Source organism: Megalobrama amblycephala, linkage group LG19, assembly GCF_018812025.1.
Source record: "Megalobrama amblycephala isolate DHTTF-2021 linkage group LG19, ASM1881202v1, whole genome shotgun sequence".
NCBI lineage: Eukaryota > Metazoa > Chordata > Actinopteri > Cypriniformes > Xenocyprididae > Megalobrama > Megalobrama amblycephala.
Genome location: NC_063062.1, coordinates 31,478,365 through 31,498,888, shown reverse-complemented (window position 1 = coordinate 31,498,888; position 20,524 = coordinate 31,478,365). Strand labels below are relative to the sequence as shown.

Below are 20,524 nucleotides of genomic sequence, written 5' to 3'. Positions count from 1 at the left end.
TTGAACCACTGTACTCACATGAACCAATTTAAATATGTTTTTAGTACCTTTATGGATCTTGAGAGATGAAGTGTCCATTGCTTCCTATGGAGGCCTCACCAAGCTATCGGATTTCAACTAAAATATCTTAATTTGTGTTCTGAAGATTAACGAAGGTCTTACGGGTGTTCAACGGCATGAGGGTAAATAATAAATGACAGAATTTTCATTTTTGGGTGAACTAACCCTTTAAATAGTACTTAAGTGAGTCAAAAAAGCACTTTTATCTAATTGCATTTAATATAAATTTAAACAAATAATTTTTCATTTAATCGTAAATAACATGTAAAAGCACAATATGTAAGATTTTTGTAATAAAATATCTAAAAACCACTTGCACAGTGTGATATATTTCATGCAGCGGTGTACTTACATTTTCCCAAAAGTTCCCAAGGATTTGTAAATCAAATTTTTAATAATTTTAAATCATGGCTTGTCCCTTGTCATTGTCGGCTGTCAGTGACATCCGCTCGGTTTCCACTTGTAGAGACTATGGCAACTCACGTGGACAAAATACAAAAGTGTTGGTTACACAGCATCTAGCATGCCGCTGTTCTGTCGTTCAGTCATTATGGATCACAATTATTCATTGGCGAGTACAGAAAATCCCCCCAAAAACACAATCTTAGATCAACTGAGGCAAGCAGGCTTTGGGACAAACTGAGAAATAAAACAAGGATCAGTATTCGCGACTAACTTGGACTTGACAGAGACTCCACTCTCGCATAGACAGGTAAGCAAATATATATTACTTTTTTTTCCAAGTAATAGCCATGTACGGATGATTTGAATAGATATGAATGTCAATAATAGCACATATAAACAATGCGAGATACAGATATGACGTGATGGTTTTTCAATTGAATCTATGCATTATCAGCTATCAATTGTACACTTCTGTGTGGGTTATGCTGATGAAATTACAGTTAAATACAGTTATATTGCAGTTTGTTTGTACTTCAGTTACACTTTTTATCAAATCTGGTCACCACATCTATGGCCGTGAAATTAAATACAGTATGTGTTGCACAGAAATATTTAGCCATTACTTGCAAATACAGTGGGTTCGTTCAAATGTAATTTTAGTATGATTGTTTTAAACGCAAAACAGCATTAACCCACCAAATCAGTGCCCAAAAACATTACATTTGAATTAGACTTGAGTATATTCTAATAAAATATATTATTTCCATAATAATAATTACTCTTTTAAGAAGTAATTATATTACAATTAAGTCTTCAAAGTATTGTTTACATGGAGCAAACTCCCTCACAGAAATTAAATAGCCATTGTAGCCATTGACATTCATAGTAGGAAAAAAAAAAAGAAAAAAAAAAAAAATACTATGGAAGTCAATGGCTACCGTCAACTGTCTGGTTAACATTCATTAAAATATCTTCTTTTATGCTCAACAGAAGAAAGAAAGTCATATAGGTTTGGAACAACAAAAGGGTGAGTAAATAATGATAGAATTTTCATTTTTGGGTGAACTATCCCTTTAAGATGGACACAGAGACACAGAATCTGAGAGGGAGTGAGAAAGAGTGGTTGGTAAAAAGCATCTGTCTCCTCTGACTTCTCACCCATCTCCCATGACAAGGTAGCTCAGTCTAATTGCCCTAACGGATTCTTCTTCTCATTAGACCTCTTGACCTTGCCAGTGTGTGATAATAGAAGGTCATTGTGGATTACAACCAAGTCCCATTCATGTCTCTCCATAGCAAATTATGCCTCTCTTTGCTAGATGTTAAATGGTTCAGCCATAAATGAAATTTCTGTCATCATTTAATCACCCTTATGTCGTTCCAAACCTGGTTGACTTTCTGTCTTCTGCAGAACACATTGTGTAATTCCCATGCAATTACATAATGAACAAGAACAGTTCTTCAAAATATCTTCTTTTGTGTTTCGCAGAAGAAAGAAAGTATTAGAGGTTTGGAGCTACATGAGGGTGAGAAAATGACAGAATTTTTATTTTTGGGTGAATTATCTCTTTAACCGGAACAACAACAACAAAAAGCCATCAATGCTCTTCTTTCCAGTCGCAAAGCGCTTCCTTTCGATTGGATTTCCTCGCCTTTCTTCTGCCACCATGTTTCATTTGCATTTCTTGCTTCAGCATCCAAGTATGGAGCCCCCAAGGGGACATGGGGATAATGTGACTTCGCGTGGTGAAAACATGACTTTGTGTTCTCTTGCACAACTTTTAAGTTCTTTCACAAGACTTTTACATTCTTTTGCAAAACTTGTGCGTTCCCCTGAGACACTTTGCATTGGTTGAACTTTAGCGTTTTCATGAGAACATCTGCAAAACATTTGCATTCTCTCGCAAAAGTATTGCATTTCCCCAAGATACTTTACGTAATCTTGCAGAATATTTGCAATGTCTCACAAAGCTTCTGCTTTCCCTCAAGAAATTTTTAATTTGCATTCTTTCGCAAAGCATTCCCAGAAATTCTTTTGCAAAATATTTGCATTCTCTCACAAAACATTTGCATTCCCCTGAGAAACTTTGCATTTGTTCGCAAAACATTTGCGTTCTGTCGTAAAACTTTCTCTTGCAAAACATTTGCATTCTCTCACAAAAGTATTACATTCCCCAATTAACTTTGCGTTCTCTTCCACAACTTAAGACTGTTATGTTCTTTTGCAAAACACTTTGCATTTGCTTGCAAAACTATAGCATTCTCTTGCAAAATATTTGCATCCTCTCATGAAACATTTGCGTTCCCCTGAGAAACTTTGCGTTTGTTCACAAAATATTTGCGTTCTCTCTTGAAATTATAGTGCTCCCCCGAGAAAATCTGCAAAACATTAGCATTTTCTCGCAAAACCATAGCATTCTCTTGCAAAATATTTGCATCGTCTCGTGAAACATTTGCGTTCCCCTGAGAATCTTTGCGTTTGTTCGCAAAATATTTGCGTTCTCTCTTGAAACTATAGTGTTCACCCGAGAAAATCTGCAAAACATTAGCATTTTCTCGCAAAACTACAGTGTTCTCTTGCTAAATATTTGCATTCTCTCGTGAAACATTTGCATTCCCCTGAGAAACTTTGTGTTTGTTCGCAAAACATTTGTGTTCTCTTGAAAAATAGTGTTCCTCCGGAAAACTTTGAATTCTCTTGCAAAACATTTGCATTCTCTCAAAAAAGTATTGCGTTCCCCAAGAAACTTTGCATTCTCTTCCACAACTTTAAGATTTTTACGTTATTTTGCAAAACTTTTGCATTCCCCCAAGACACTTTGCCTTTGGTCGCAAAACTATAGCATTCTCCTGAGAAAATCTGCAAAACATTTGCATTCTCTCACAAAACGTCTTGGGTTACGAGTGTAACCCTTGTTCCCTGAGTAAGGGAACGAGACGCTATGTCAGTGACGTGATGGGAATCCTCTGCATTTTTGTGTTCGTGAAGCACTATTGTATCCAACCAATGAGAGAACGTGACGTCAGAGGCGGGTGACGTCGTGGACCGGAACCTATAAAGCATGCCCAGAAACAAAGAACGCTAGCTTCTGTGATATGTCTGAAGTAAGCGCTCCAGGCATGCTGGAGGTACGGCAACGTGACGTAGCGTCTCGTTCCCTTACTCAGAGAACAAGGGTTACACTCGTAACCCAAGACGTTCCCTTTCGTGGGAACTATCGACGCTACGTCAGTGACGTGATGGGAACGCTGTCCCAACTACGCCGTGTCTCTGAGTGCCTGGCTGCTATCTTGTAACACCAAAGCACCCGGAGTACTACTCACATTAAGATTATAAAATCTGATGAAGGTGTGCTGGGATGACCATCCTGCTGGATGGTCGCCTCGGCCACGTCTGTATCATAGCATCCAACCCCAAGGGAGCTGGGTGCCTCAGAGAGTACCACAGAGGGCAATGAGTTGACTCCTCTGTGGCAAAGAGATCGACTTCCGCTCGACCAAATGTTTTCCATATAAGCTCCACTACCTCAGAGTGAAGCTTCCATTCCCCCGGACTCGCGCTCTGCCTCGACAGAGCGTCCACCCCCATATTCAAATACCCCGGAATATACGCTGCCCTCAGCGAGAGTAATTTCCCTTGGGTCCACAGGAGGATGCGACTGACTAATTTGCATAGTGGACGAGACCGCAATCCCCCTTGGTGATTTATGTAGGAGACCACCGTAGTGTTGTCTGTCTGAATCAACACATGGTGGCCCTCAGGTCGGGGAGGAAGTGCTTCAGAGCCTGAAACACTGCCAGCATCTCCAGCCGATTTATGTGCCAAGAGACCTGGTGTACCTCCCAAAGACCTTGAGCTGACCACTCATGATCGCTCCCCAGCCCGTGAGGGACGCATCTGTCGTAAGCATTACGCGACGACATGAAGTTCCCAACACGGGTCCCTGGGACAGGAACCAAGGCTTTTTCCACATGACCAGAGCACGAAGGCACCGCCGCGTGACTTTGATCATGCGAAAAGGATTTCTCCTCGGAGAAAACCCCTTGGTCCTGAGCCACCACTGTAAGGGTCTCATGTGCAGAAGGCCAAAAGTAATAACGTTGGACGCAGCTGCCATCAGACCCAACAGTCTCTGAAACTGTTTTACAGTGAGTGACCGGCCTAACTTCACCCCATTCACGGCCCCGAGAATGGACGTCACACGAGTGGGAGACAATTGCGCCCGCATCGTGATCGAATCCCAGATTACCCCAAGATAGTTGGCAACCTGACTCGGAACCAGCACACTTTTCTTGGCATTGAGCCTCAGCCCAAGCTTCTTCATGTGCGATGTTGAGCTGCCAGACGTTCTGTTTGAGCTAAAATCAACTAATCGTCGATATAGTTCAGCACGCGGATGCCCCGGAGTCTCAGAGGAGCCAAGGCTGCATCCACGCACTTCGTGAACGTGCGGGGTGATAATGATAGGCTGAAGGGAAGAACCTTGTATTGGTATGCTTCGCCCCCGAAAGCAAACCTGAGGAACTTCCTGTGAGAAGGATGGATGGATATGTGAAAATATGCGTCCTTCAGATCTATCGCCACAAACCAGTCCTCGGATCTGATCTGTGGAATAATCTGTTTGAGTGTAAGCATTTTGAACTTCAACTTCTTTACAGATCGATTTAGTATACGTAAATCTAGAATCGGACGCAACCCTCCATCCTTCTTTGGAACAATGAAGTAGCGGCTGTAAAAGCCCGACATTTTGCTGGGAGAGGGAACCCGTTCTATAGCCCCTTTTTGCAAAAGCGTCATAACTTCTTGTTCCATTACCAGAGACTGCTCTGCAGCTACCACTGTGTGAATCACTCCACTGAACCTGGGCGGACGAGAACCAAACTGAATTCTGTAACCCTGTTCTACCATAAGCAGCACCCATTTCGAAATATTCGGAAGACGTTTCCATTCTTCCAAAAATTCTACTAAGGGAACCAGCCTCTCGAGACTGATCTCTGGTGTTTTTTGAGCATTTGGCTCGTTTATCTGATGCGGCGCACCGGCAGATAAGCGAATCACGTGCTGGCCGACCCTCCTCGGAGGATCGACGGGGACTGCTGCGCCCTGTCGCACACTGGGTGGCAGGGTTGGCAGAACAGTCCCCTGAGGGCACCGATGGGGAACGATAGATATTAATCGTCGAACCCCTTCGGAGGGGACTGCCCTCAGAAACCCTGACCCATGAGCGTCAGGATTTCTTTTGGGAAGCCTTCCGGGAAATAATGACGGTCCTCAGATCTGCCCTACCCCCAGAAGGCTTCGGCTGTACAGCACGCTCCGGTCCCCAAGCTTTCCGCGGGGGAGCACGGGCGGCCACACTAGCCTTTTGCTGGGACCTGTGTCCCGAGGAGCCGGCTGTCGGCTGAGGCTGCCCCCGCCCAGCAGCCTCAGGGGGATGATATTTTCGGGGGAGGAATCTCTGGAACGCCGCTTTCTGCTTTTTCGCCTCCTCGAACCTGTCGACGACAGTTGTAACTGCGTCACCGAACAGGCCCTCGGAGGAAAGCGGCGCATCCATAAGGATATGTTTGTCTTTATCCTTAATGTCTGCAAGATTGAGCCACAGATGTCTCTCCGTGGCCACCAGGGCTGCCATAGAGCGGCCTACTGACTTGGCTGTCTCCTTGGTGGCACGGAGAGCTAAATCTGTGGCTTTTCTCAGCTCTTGAATGGTCTCAAAGGTAGCCTCCCCACTCTCGTCAATCTCCCCCAGCAGATCAGCTTGGTATGCCTGCAGTATGGACATTGTGTGCAGACATGCCGCAGCCTGACCCACCGCCGAATAAGCCTTGCCCACCAGATTCGATGTTTGCTTTAGAGGTCTGGTGGGCAACGTCGGGGATTTCAGGGACGATGCAGACTCAGGCGAGAGATAGCTCGCAAGCGCCTCCTCAACCTGAGGCATCGCCCCATAACCGTGTTGCTTCAGCCCAGTGATATTGCTGTACATTGATGTCTGTGGGCTGAAGACACGGTACTGCACGGGTCTATTCCACGACCTCGACACCTCGGTGTGGAGGTCGGGAAAGAACGGCAGTCCCCGACGCTGGGGTAATGACCTAGCTGGGAGGAAGCGTTCATCTAACATGCTTTTAATTTTTGGAACGCTTTCCTCCACGGGCCAGCTTATTTTCAGTTTTTCTATTGCCCGGGTCACTACCTCCATAAGCTCCTCATGGGCTGGAGATGAGGATGACGGTCCCTCATCTCCACCCTCGACACCTTCAATATCAACCTCCTCGGAGGAAGATATATTCAGTGTCGGTGCCTCCCTTTGGGGGGAAGAAACCGCAGCGCGTGCTTCCACCACCAAAGGAGAGACACTAGATCTAGCAGGTAAGGGGAGCGATAAGGCAGAGCCCGTCTCTCCCCCCTCTGCTAGATCCATTTGTGAACGCCACGAGTGCAGTCTTCGCTGTGCCTCGGCAGCAGCGGGACCAGACCCGCGGGGAACACTCGCCACGGCGCCCTCCTCAAAGAGCGCTCGGCGTGAGCGCAGCGTCCTGAGAGTGAGCCTCTCACAGTGCACACAGACAGCCCCCTCGAGAGCTGCCTGTGCGTGCTCAACTCCCAGGCACTTCACACACATCTCGTGTGTGTCCCCCGCCACGATGAATCGCGGGCAGGGAGGCGCACACTTAGTGAAACGCTGGCTTTCCGTCATTTTATATATATATATATATATATATATATATATATATATGTGTCTTATTTCACTTTCTGGAAACTCTTGTCCTCAGACGAAGAGATCACTTTTGGCGAGATGGTAGACAAACAACAGTAAATAAGACAAACAAGATACAAATAGCGCTTACTGAAGACAACGGAAGCTAGCGTTCTTTGTTTCTGGGCATGCTTTATAGGTTCCGGTCCGCGACGTCACCCGCCTCTGACGTCACGTTCTCTCATTGGTTGGATACAATAGTGCTTCACGAACACAAAAATGCAGAGGATTCCCATCACGTCACTGACGTAGCGTCGATAGTTCCCACGAAAAGGAACTATAGCATTCTCTTGCAAAATATTTGCACTCTCTCATGAAACTTTTGCATTCCCCTGAGAAACTTTGCATTTGTTTGCAAAATATTTGCGTTCTCTCTTGAAACTATAGCATTCTCTTGAGAAAATCTGTAAAACATTTGCATTCTCTCGCAAAAGTATTGCGTTTCCCCAAGACACTTTACGTAATCTTGCAGAATATTTGCAATATGTCACAAAGCTTCTGCTTTCCCTCAAGAAATTTTTAATTTGCTCACCAAACATTTGCATTCTTTCGCAAAGCATTCCCAGAAATTTCTTTTGCAAAATATTTGCATTCTCTCGCAAAACATTTGCATTCCCCTGAGAAACTTTGCGTTTGTTCGCAAAACATTTGCGTTCTGTCGTAAAACTTTCTCTTGCAAAACATTTGCATTCTCTCACAAAAGTATTACATTCCCCAAGTAACTTTGCATTCTCTTCTACAACTTAACACTTTTACGTTCTTTTGCAAAACACTTTGCATTTGCTCGCAAAACTATAGCTTTCTTTCGAGAAAATCTGCAAAACATTTGCATTCTCTCACAAAACTATAGCATTCTCTTGAGAAAATCTGTAAAACATTTGCATTCTCTCGCAAAAGTATTGCGTTTCCCCAAGATACTTTACGTAATCTTGCAGAATATTTGCAATATCTCGCAAAGTTTCTGCTTTCCCTCAAGAAATTTTTAATTTGCTCACCAAACATTTGCATTCTTTCGCAAAGCATTCCCAGAAATTCTTTTGCAAAATATTTGCATTCTCTCACAAAACATTTGCATTCCCCTGAGAAACTTTGCGTTTGTTCGCAAAACATTTGCATTCTGTCGTAAAACTTTCTTTTGAAAAACATTTGCATTCTCTCACAAAAGTATTACATTCCCCAAGTAACTTTGCGTTCTCTTCCACAACTTAAGACTTTTACGTTCTTTTGCAAAACACTTTGCATTTGCTTGCAAAACTATACCGTTCTCTTGCAAAATATTTGCATCCTCTCGTGAAACATTTGCGTTCCCCTGAGAAACTTTGCATTTGTTCGCAAAATATTTGCGTTCTCTCTTGAAACTATAGTGTTCCCCCGAGAAAATATGCAAAACATTAGCATTTTCTCGCAAAACTACAGGTGCTGGTCATATAATTAGAATATCATCAAAAAGTTGATTTATTTCACTAATTCCATTCAAAAAGTGAAACTTGTATATTATATTCATTCATTACACACTGACTGATATATTTCAAATGTTTATTTCTTTTGATTTTGATGATTATAACTGACAACTAAGGAAAATCCCAAATTCAATATCTCAGAAAATTAGAATATTACTTAAGACCAATACAAAGAAAGGATTTTTAGAAATCTTGGCCAACTGAAAAGTATGAAGATGAAAAGTATGAGCATGTACAGCACTCAATACTTAGTTGGGGCTCCTTTTGCCTGAATTACTGCAGCAATGCGGCGTGGCATGGAGTCGATCAGTCTGTGGCACTGCTCAGGTGTTATGAGAATCCAGGTTGCTCTGATAGTGGCCTTCAGCTCTTCTGCATTGTTGGGTCTGGCATATCGCATCTTCCTCTTCACAATACCCCATAGATTTTCTATGGGGTTAAGGTCAGGCGAGTTTGCTGGCCAGTTAAGAACAGGGATAACATGGTCCTTAAACCAGGAACTGGTAGCTTTGGCACTGTGTGCAGGTGCCAAGTCCTGTTGAAAAATGAAATCTCCATCTCCATAAAGTTGTTCAGCAACAGGAAGCATTAAATGCTCTAAAACTTCCTGGTATATGGCTGCGTTGACCTTGGACCTCAGAAAACACAGTGGACCAACACCAGCAGATGACATGGCACCCCAAACCATCACTGACTGTGGAAACTTTAAACTGGACCTCAAGCAATGTGGATTGTGTGCCTCTCCTCTCCTCTCCTCTCGTCCTCCAGACTCTGGGACCCTGATTTCCAAAGGAAATGCAAAATTTACTTTCATCAGAGAACATAACTTTGGACCACTCAGCAGCAGTCCAGTCCTTTTTGTCTTTAGACACTTCTGACGCTGTCTGTTGTTAAAGAGTGGCTTGACACAAGGAATGCGACAGCTGAAACCCATGTCTTGCATATGTCTGTGTGTAGTGGTTCTTGAAGCACTGACTCCAGCTGCAGTCCACTCTTTGTGAATCTTCCCCACATTTTTGAATGGGTTTTGTTTCACAATCCTCTCCTGGGTGTGGTTATCCCTATTGCTTGTACACTTTTTTCTACCACATCTTTTCCTTCCCTTCACCTCTCTATTAATGTGCTTGGACAAAGAGCTCTGTGAACAGCCAGCCTCTTTTGCAATGACCTTTTGTGTCTTGCCCTCCTTGTGCAAGGTGTCAATGGTCGTCTTTTGGACAACCGTCAAGTCAGCAGTCTTCCCCATGATTGTGTAGCCTACAGAACTAGACTGAGAGACCATTTAAAGGCCTTTGCAGGTGTTTTGAGTTAATTAGCTGATTAGAGTGTGGCACCAGGTGTCTTCAATATTTAATCTTTTCACAATATTCTAATTTTCTGAGATACTGAATTTGGGATTTTCCTTAGTTGTCAGTTATAATCATCAAAATTAAAAGAAATAAACATTTGAAATATATCAGTCTGTGTGTAATGAATGAATATAATATACAAGTTTCACTTTTTGAATGGAAGTAGTGAAATAAATCAACTTTTTGATGATATTCTAATTATATGACCAGCACCTGCATAGCATTCTCTTGCAAAATATTTTCATCGTCTCGTGAAACATTTGCGTTCCCCTGAGAAACTTTCCGTTTGTTCGCAAAACATTTGCGTTCTCTCTTGAAACTATAGTGTTTCCCTGACAAAATCTGCAAAACATTAGCATTTTCTCGCAAAACTATAGTGTTCTCTTGCTAAATATTTGCATTCTCTTGCGAAACATTTGCATTCCACTGAGAAACTTTGCGTTTGTTCGCAAAATATTTGCGTTCTCTTGAAAAAGAGTGTTCCTCCGAAAAACTTTGAATTCTCTTGCAAAACATTTGCATTCTCTCAAAAAAGTATTGCGTTCCCCTGAGAAACTTTGCATTTGTTCGTGAGATTTGTGTTCTCTTGAAACTATAGTGTTGCCCTGAAAAAATTTGTTTGCTCGCAAAACATCGCAAACCAAAAGCTTTTGTGTTCCCTTGCGAAACTGTGTTTGTTTGCAAAAGCACTGAAATATAGTTCTTCCTCCCAACTTTTATTCTTTTTTTTATCACAAAAGTTATTTGACAGAACACAAAAGCATTGAAATTTAGGGGCTCCATAATATACAGTATCATAAAATAATGACAAAAATAGAAAGTGGTTAATTATGAAAAAATGGATCTCCCTCATGTAACTGTAAAAGCATGGAATCTGCATTCTGGGAAGGCAGGGCTGTTGGGAGGCACCCTCTTGATTTATTTATGTGCAGAGAGCACACTTAGATACTACAGATGAGTAACTAGCTTCCTTTTTGATGTCTTCATTACATGACCCCATCCTTGCGGGGTTTGCCTGACTGACACAGGCAGAAATAACAAACAAAGGGCTTGTTTCCGAAGGCATTTATTATCTGAATGGCTCGGTTTTGGCGTTTCTGAAGAAGCCGCTGCTCTCCTGCTGCGAGCATGAGTGTTACCGTGGCACATGCTGGGATTGTTCTGGGAAAAATTGCAACAAGAGCTGTTCAAAATCAATAGATGTCTGTATGTGTGATGTGCTGCTTCAACACAAAAGCGGCCACATCAGACATCTCCATCAGAAACATGGCTCACTGACCTTTCACCTCACTGAGAGCTTCCAAGGAGGGAGTCTATTTAACAGCCCATGTGACTGACGTGTGTCCAGCCGCGTTTATTGCTCACTGTGAATGTCCATGCCGAGCACAGCCTTACAGCTGCCGATGAGGAGGGATTTTCTGAAAGAGAATGAGATCTCTGGATGCAATATTGAACGTTTTTAAAGTCATATCACATTATTTTTAACATTTAATTTTTTTCTTGTTTCAAGCACAAACTTCACTGGTATATTTATATTTAAAACAAGAAAAAAACTGTCAGTGATTTAAGTAAATAATTTTCATTCAAGATACATTTTCTGATTTTTGAAATCATATTTGCTGCTTGAGTTGCTCTCCTATTCGGGAAGCAGGACTTCCTTTACTAGAGATGCCATAGGGTGAATTTAGGTTATATTCACCCTATTGGTCATTCAATTTTCTCTCATTCCACTAATACAAGTGGCTAGTCTCTGCTACATACTGTCTCTGGTATTACCTCACAGTGACTAGATAGGCCAATAACACTAGCCAGTAGCCATCACTGATGTGTAAATGTGTGTCTAAAGTTGACAAAGTTCGCAAAAAATTTACTTTATTCTTAAAACTTAGACATGTGTACAGTTAAACACTCTTCCGCATACACACTCACACATCAGTGGATAATTATGTCTGTTTCTGGCAGGTCAACAAGAGTGAACATTCATGAGGAGAGCCAATCTATCTTATGCCATAATCAGGCAGTACTTGTTCCAGGTCTGGCAGGGGCCAAATACAAGGGCCACAGAACATTATCAACAACAAAGTGATCCATAAACAAATTAAAATCCACCCTCTAAAGCCACAAACTGCGCTGCTGCATGAATAAATGAATAGAGAACAAGGTCAAAATATGTTACACACCCGAATGGCTTTTATAGAGAATCGCTTTTGAAATATTGCCTGGAAATTGACTCTCTTAGATGGAAATTAAATGCGACAGTGATATATAAATGTATAAATATAAAGTACAATATTGAACTGTAAAAAAAAAAAAAAAAAGCACAAACAAGGTCCTAAGTTCTTGTTTTTACACTGAATTGAAAAAGATGGCTTGAAAATTACACTACCAGTCAAAAGTTAGGAATAATTATTTTTTTATATACAGTCAAACCAAAATGTATTCAGACACCTTGAACATTTCATTCATTAATACAGTTTATTCACTATAGTTTAAAAAAAAAATGGTAATACAATATGACAAGATCTCAGAGTTAAACTGTATCAGAAAAAAAAAAAAAAATCTTAATTATGTCAGCAAACACCTAAGCAAAACATGGTCAGTTCAAAGTGTTTGAATAATCTTTGGTTCCAAATTTTTTATCAATTTTACTGGTAGTCCACTGTATGAAAAGCATTTTTTTAGGTCAGAAGATGAAAAAGCCATGGTGAAAGTTAAATTAAACATGCAATGCAACTCATATGCTGTAATTAATTAGTAACCTATTCAAAGTAGTGTTGAAATACATTGTTATGTGTTGGAGTCTTCTATCAAAACACACAGTGTGAATGACACACTGCTTTTATTACCACTTGATTAGCAGGTTCAGACATGGGAGTGAGGCATGCTAATTATTCGACTCAGTATAGCTCAAATCATACACACAAGACAGGCATCTCAAAGGCTGTTAAATGAGCATCATTTTAGCTTGTTATCACATGAACCGATGAAAGACCTGAAGATGTAAGCATGTTAGAGAGCAGCTGTTTGTAAACTTTGAAAGTGTACCCTAAGCGTTCTTTGTGTCTGTGTGAGAGAGATTGATTATCCGCAGACATACTGGGACTGATGTAGTGTTTGAGGATGTGTGAGCTTTTAATTGTTTCAAGCAATGGTGGTGACTATGTCAGTGCGACAAGTGTTGTGAGGGTTTTGGTGCAATAGGGCCTGATGTTACAGTATGTGACGCGTTATGTGATTTTATGAGGCAAGTGCTGAAATTAACATGTAGCATGCTTAACTGTATGACTTCATCCATACATCTGCTACTTTCTATCTGCGGATTTTGATAGTCAGTATATATTTATGGATCAGCATAACCATGACTCATTGGAGAGGTGGTAAAGTTTTCGCCTTGAATTCGAGGGGTTCTGATTTCTTACCCACCCTAATATGACTTCATAGTAAGTGTGGATGTATATCAGGAGTATGAACACACTTGTTTGCAGTGCATGATTTTTTTCCCCCCAGAATCTAATAATTTACTCAGAAATACATTAAAAATGCAATTAATAATGACTTGAATAGACTTCATATATGAGGAGCATGCTTTTAATTCCTAATTGAAATATAAAAAGGTTAGGGTGACAACTGTCTGGATATAATGAAGAAGAAAAAAATCTTGAAAAAAATATAAATAAATTAAAATAAATAAGGTCACACTTTAGTTTAATGTGCAGTTATTACAGTGTAATTACACAGTACTGAGAAATATTTTAACAAAATGTACTATAGGTTTAGGGATAAGGTATGGTTTGTTTTAGAGTTAGCTGCATGTAATTATGTAAAGGATTAGTTCACTTCAGAATTCAAATTTCCTGATAATTTACTCACCCCCATGTCACCCAAGATGTTTAATTTCTTTTTGACTGAAGAAAGAAAGACATAATGTTTTTGAGGAAAACATTCCAGGTTTTTTCTCCTTATAGTGGACTATATGGAGTTACCATACAGTTACCAATGGCTTGAAGTTCCAAACTGCCATTTCAGTGCAGCTTCAAAGGGCTCTACACAATCCCAGATGAGGAATAAGGCTCTTACCTAGGGAAATGATTGGTCATTTTCTAAAAAAAAATAAAAATGTATATACTTTTTAACCACAAATGCTCATCTTGCACTGCTCTGCGATGCGACACGCATTACGTAATCATGTTCGAAAGGTCACGTGTGAAGTAGGCGGAAGTTCAAAACAAGCGGTTGGTTTCATTAGATAAGACCCTTATTCCTCGTCTTTGATTGAGCATTGAAATTTGGACCTTCAACCCATTGGTAGCTGTTTAAGTCCACTATATGGAGAAAAATCCTGGAATGTTTTCCTCAAAAACCATAATTTATTTTCGATTGACGAAAGAAAGACATAAACATCTTGAATGACATGGGGGTGAGTAAATTATCAGGAAATTTTAATTCTGAAGTGAACTAATCCTTTAAGAGTCAATTATTAGATCATTATTGCTGTGATTATTATGTTTCAAGCATGTTATATGTTTGGCAACAGTTCTTCTTTTCATTTCTTAATCAACCATGTAGGAAGACACACCATGGCCATATTCAAGGATGACAATGTCAAAATTCATCAGGCTCAAATTCCATCAGGAGGTGCATCAATTTTTGGTCAAGATCTTGTATTGACAATGCAAGAGTCGAGCACTCTGTAAAGTCTATTCCAGCACATCCCAAAGACTTTTAATGAATTTAAGTTTCAGAGGTGACTCAGAGGTGCCAATTCATGTGTGAAAATTATTCTTCATGCTCCCTCCCAACCATTCTTTCACAATTTGAGCCTGATGAATCTTGACATTGTCATCCTGGAATATGGCCATGATGTGTCTTCTTACATGGTTGTTTAAGAAATGAAAAGCTTAAAGGTGCCATCGAATTGAAAATTGAATTTACCTCGGCATAGCTGAATAACAAGAGTTCAGTACATGGAAATGACATACAGTGAGTCTCAAACTCCATTGTTTCCTCCTCCTTATATAAAGCTTATTTGTTTAAAAGACCTCCGAAGAACAGGCGAATCTCAACATAACACCGACTGTTACGTAACAGTCGGGTGTACGCCCCCCAATATTTGCATATGTCAGCCCATGATCGAGGCATTACACAAGGGCAGCCAGTATTAACGTCTGGATCTGTGCACAGCTGAATCATCAGACTAGGTAAGCAAGCAAGGACAACAGCGAAAAATGGCAGATGGAGCAATAATAACTGACATGATCCATGATAACATGATATTTTTAGTGATATTTGTAAATTATTTCTAAATGTTTTGTTAGCATGTTGCTAATGTACTGTTAAATGTGGTTAAAGTTACCATTGTTTCTTACTGTATTCACGGAGACAAGAGAGCTGTTGCTATTTTCATTATTAAACACTTGCAGTCTGTATAATGCATAAACACAACTTCATTCTTTATAAATCTCTCCAACAGTGTAGCATTAGCCATTAGCCACGGAGCACTATCAAACTCATTCAGAATCAAATGTAAACATCCAAATAAATACCATACTTACTCGATTAGACATGCTGCATGACGAACACTTTGTAAAGATCCATTTTGAGGGTTATATTAGCTGTGTGAACTTTGTTTATGCAATGATAGAATCGAGAGCTCAGGAGGGGGCGGAGAGAGCGAGCAATTAAAGGGGCCGCAGCCTGAATCATTGCATTTCTAATTATGCCTCAAAATAGGCAGTTAAAAAAATTAATTTAAAAAAATCTATGGGGTATTTTGAGCTGCAACTTCACAGACACATTCAGGGGACACCTTAGACTTATATTACATCTTGTAAAAAAACGTTCGATGGCACTTTTAAATCACACTCCATCAATAAGGTTTAGAAGTTGCCGTACATATAACATGCTAGAAACATAATCACAGCAATAAAGCATTTGTGTATTTAAATTCAAACAGCAACTTTTTTTTTTGGCCTGGTAGTGTATATTGATCAAAAATATTATTTAATATGACTGAATCCACCTGACTACATTAGGTTGCACCAATTCCATTTTCAAGGGTTGGATCAGGTAGAAACAGTCCCTTGTGGTAATAACTGCACATTTTCTCTTTTTACAGGCTGAATATAACAAGGAACTGTGAATGTGGAGGTGGAATCTTAAAAACTCAAGCAGTCTAAATTTGCTGTGCTCCATCAGATTCCCAGGGTGAGAGGAATGAAGCTGAACTGAGAGGTAATGCAGGTCTGTTCCTCTGAGTCACAGAAATCTCAGACAGGAGAGCTGCGATGAGCCTCAGCTAACGAGAGCTCTGGTGATGCTGACAGTCTGCAGCTTGGAAGAGATGATTTGGAAACAACCTTTGCTGGTACCCATCAGTGTGATTGGAATAACATACACCTCCGTAAGGCTATGCTCATGGCCCATCAGAAGGATGAACGTTTCACTTAAGGTGATGTTCTCACCTGAGCCTAGTGAGAGAAAGAGCAATAAAGTTTGTGTCAGTGATTGTGTCACATATACAGAGAATATATCAGACAAGTGAAAACATGTATGTGTTTGTGTGTTGCACTTTTAGACCTTCCATCGACATTCATGAACCATCTGACTCATATTGCACACAAGAGTTTTCTCAAAACTTCTAGCTCCAATCTTATTGTCTGGCTTTCAGTGTGTTTTTATCAGTCTGCCACATAAAAAAGTCCAAGATCCCCTAATTTAGGTAATTTATGGCTCAATTTTCAAGTAGGCTGTGCTTGAAATTTTGTAAATCAAAATTACACTACCTGATTTCCCAGATTTAAACATGGTGCTAAGAGGTTAATGCTCTATTGTATTTAAAAATAATCTAACACCTTCAACCCAAACCTAAACCTATAGTCATTTTCACAGTTGGGTTGACAATAGAGACAAGTAAAGGATCTAAATGATGCAGATTTACATTTATTTCACAAAGAACTCAGGAACTAGGAAACAAGAACACAACAACCAAACATAACATGACCAAAACTAATTAAAGCAATGAACAGCAGGTGTGCAAATCAATCAAACAATGAGTAAACAAGGAAACTAACTGAAAACTAGGCCACAGAACAAAAACGTGATAAAACCACCTAAAACTGAAACAAACACAGATAATCCCTGACTGACATGACATTTTATCTTATTTGTTTGAGTTTTTTATTGAGTGTTGCTACATCACAAGTGCAATGATGAACCAGGTGAGCTACAGAGCAAGTTTACTACGTCAGAAAAGTACGCCATACATATGGAGCTGGTTATGTGATGCAAATGTCAAAATGTATTATTTTACAAATCATGCACTATGCTAGAAATGCTTTGATGCCATAACATAGTATTGTGAAAGGAACTGCACACATTAACAGATAATCTGACACTACCAATTTGTGTGAAAAGGAATAAAAGTTGCTGTTTTACTGCCACTAGTGTTGATTTCAGAAGGAAACTGCAATTGTGAATTGTATGTATACAGTAGGTACATTGTGGGATTTTTGCAAAAATGTAAGTGAGGTGAAGCAGGACAGGGCTGCAGAGTCATGGGAGCAGAGCAAGACCGGTGAAAAGATTGATAATGAGGGAGGAAGGGAGGAGTGATGACAGTGGAAGGTGAAAGACTGGACATTTTACGGGACTGTTTACACCCCCGACACCGTTTTTTTTTTTTTTTTTTTTTAATGCGTTTTGGCTGTTCATTTACACAACAACGGCATTTTGTAGGCCTGAAAACGCAAACTTTTGAAAACGGGTTTCGAAGTGGAAGTTTTTGAAAATGATACCATCGTCTTCTCCATGTAAACTGCAAAAGCGCAAATCTGTGAAAACGGTGACGACGTGCACATGCGTATTACATGTTTAGTTTATCCACCTTATTGTTTTCTGGGAATGTGTGAGACTTCCAATTTATTAGCCCTTTTAGGGAAAAAACTAGCCTGGATGCCAGCCGAACTAAGCCCCGCCCACAACATTTTGAGGTCGGGGAGTTCGGTCTGGACTCGATCCGTAGAGGAGTAATTATGCCCGAACAGAAGCTGTTCGGACCAATCACATTGTCAGGGCGATGATTGACAGATTATCACCAGAAACGTAATTAGCCACGTCATCAAAGAGCGCTTGGGGAGTTTGATTGACAAGCGATCTAACCAATCAGAACGCCGCATCCGCCATTTTGTCCGACAAAGCAGTCAGGAGTTAGAAGATTAACCTCGGTGGAGTTAAACTTGAAAAATTTTGCATATTGACGTCTTTCCGCGTTTGAAACAACATTCATTCTCATGTTCATTCATGTTTATTTGATGCTATAAATGGACTAGTAGGAAGAGATGATCCGTTCACGAGCCTCTTGAGCTGAGGCGCTACAGCAATCTGTCACGATCATGGTCACAACCCATTAAAGAGCCACAAAACGGTTTTTATTGTTTGAATTTTTTTAATAACTACACAGTTTGAAAGCTGGGACTTTGTTTAATATCATAAGTAACCTGCTCTGTCTCGTCTGTCGATGTGTTGTCAGTTTCCTCTTTGCTCTGCGATGTATTTTCCACTCTGTGTGGCGTGACAGCGCCACGGCTTGTCGGACAAAGCAACAGTAACTAAGGGGGGCGGGTCTTTGCGAAAGGTCAATTAGTTTACAACAATGATGGCTGTTGAAGAACTGAGATGTGTAGATTCCGCCATCGCGTCCGTTATAGAAGATATCGACAGCGCATTCATTTTTAAAAAGGAACAGAGGACCGCGATCAAGGCATTTGTCGATGGGAAAGATGTCTTTGCCGTCCTTCCTACGGGATTCGGCAAAAGTTTGATTTATCAGCTGGCCCCGATGGTCGCTAAGAAGAGTTCTGTTGACAACTATGCGTTGCTCAACATACGTCACTTACTCTGTAGCTCTGATTGGTTGTAGGTCTATCCAATTGAGGTCTTTCCTGGATCGGTTGAAATACGCCCCCATAATCAAAGCCCAATGGAGCAGTATCAGACTCATATTCGAACTAGAATTGAGTATGACCACGTCAGGCTAGGAAAAAACCAAGAAGAATATCAAAGTACAGTAAACTGTAAAAATAAGGTGGATAAGCATGCGCAAGGTGAGTGTTTTGTAAAAGAATGCATATGGACAGGCGTGTAGTCTTTCTTTACAAAGTGACTTCAACTACTTGTCTGGCATGAGTAATATGTTTTTAGTAATTTTTGTGGATCCCTGTGAACGGGGATAGTTTTGGTGGCCTGAAAACTCAAGCTTTTGAAATCAGGTTTCAATGTGCAAGTTTTTGAAAATGATACAGTTACTGTCTCCATGAAAACAACAAAAACGTGAATTTGTGGAAACTGTGACTTCATGTGCATGTGTATTACGTGTTCAGTCTATAGGTACGTAATGTTTCTTTACAAAGTGACATCACCAGCTACTAGCCTGGCAGCAGAACACTTGACAGCAGTCATTTTCACAGATCCTTGTGAACATGGATCATTTTGACAAAGTTGTCGTTTGTACACGAAAAAAGCAAAGGAAAAACTTTTCAGTTCATCATCGTGTAAACACACCCTAAGACTTGCATTTAAACCTCACACTTGCTCTCTGCAGTCAGCGGCTGGCATTGTTGTATCATTCTAGAATCACCATTTGCTTTGCTTCCAAGGAAATTTACTTCCCTACTTGTCTACTTGCCTGTTTATCCATTGTCTGCTCACTATATAAGTGATAATTCTGTGGAAAGAAATGAACTGCATGTTTACACACCTGTTTTGATTGAACTGTGAATATCCTGTTAACCTGCTTTTGGAATGTTCTGAGTGGGATATGAAAGTTACCTTTGCATATGGACATTGAGTTTACCTGGAAACACTGTTTTGCAGTTATCTGTAACTGACTTTGATTACCTGAAGTCCTGTAGATTTCAGTAGCGATCGTCAGATCACTTCAAGTCTATGTTCTTCCGGTTTGCTAAAGACTGTTTGGTCCCACTTTATATTATGTGGCCTTAACTACTATGTACTTACATAAAAATGTACTTATTTTGTTTATATTACATTGCAAAACACTTTTTCTTGGACTATAGGTAGGTATACTGTATATTGGGGACAGGTTCTGCTTCAAAGACGCGGGTTGCCAGCTTGAGGACACGCAACAAGAGGGAGCGCAATTGACAATGAAAGCTGAGGAGACTTAGTGTAAGTTGATGATTTATCTGTGTTTTAATATGCTGTCATTCATAGAGATTTTTAGATGGATGCAGAGGCTTTTTAGGTTGGGTAGAATCTGCGATTCTCTGACCCAGTTTGTTTGTTGGTTTCCATGGCTGCAAAACATGGTGTTTTCCGGCAACTGGCAACCTGTGATGTCGAAATACTATTGGATAAACTGGCAGCACGTGGTTTCGCACAGACCAAAACAAAGAGACATTTCGACACGGAACGCACATTTTAAAGTAGAATATCTGGTTGTAGCATTGTTTTTCTGAGGAACAAGTAG

The 20,524-nt window shown here is 40.5% G+C and overlaps 1 long non-coding RNA gene across 1 annotated transcript; it reads left to right on the top strand.

Moving 5' to 3' along the window:
* Positions 1-540: 540 nt before the first annotated feature.
* On the top strand, positions 541-17,464 carry LOC125254458. Its single transcript, XR_007181670.1, has 3 exons — positions 541-772; positions 1,456-1,492; positions 16,154-17,464. It is a non-coding gene; the product is annotated as an uncharacterized LOC125254458 (long non-coding RNA).
* Positions 17,465-20,524: the final 3,060 nt, after the last annotated feature.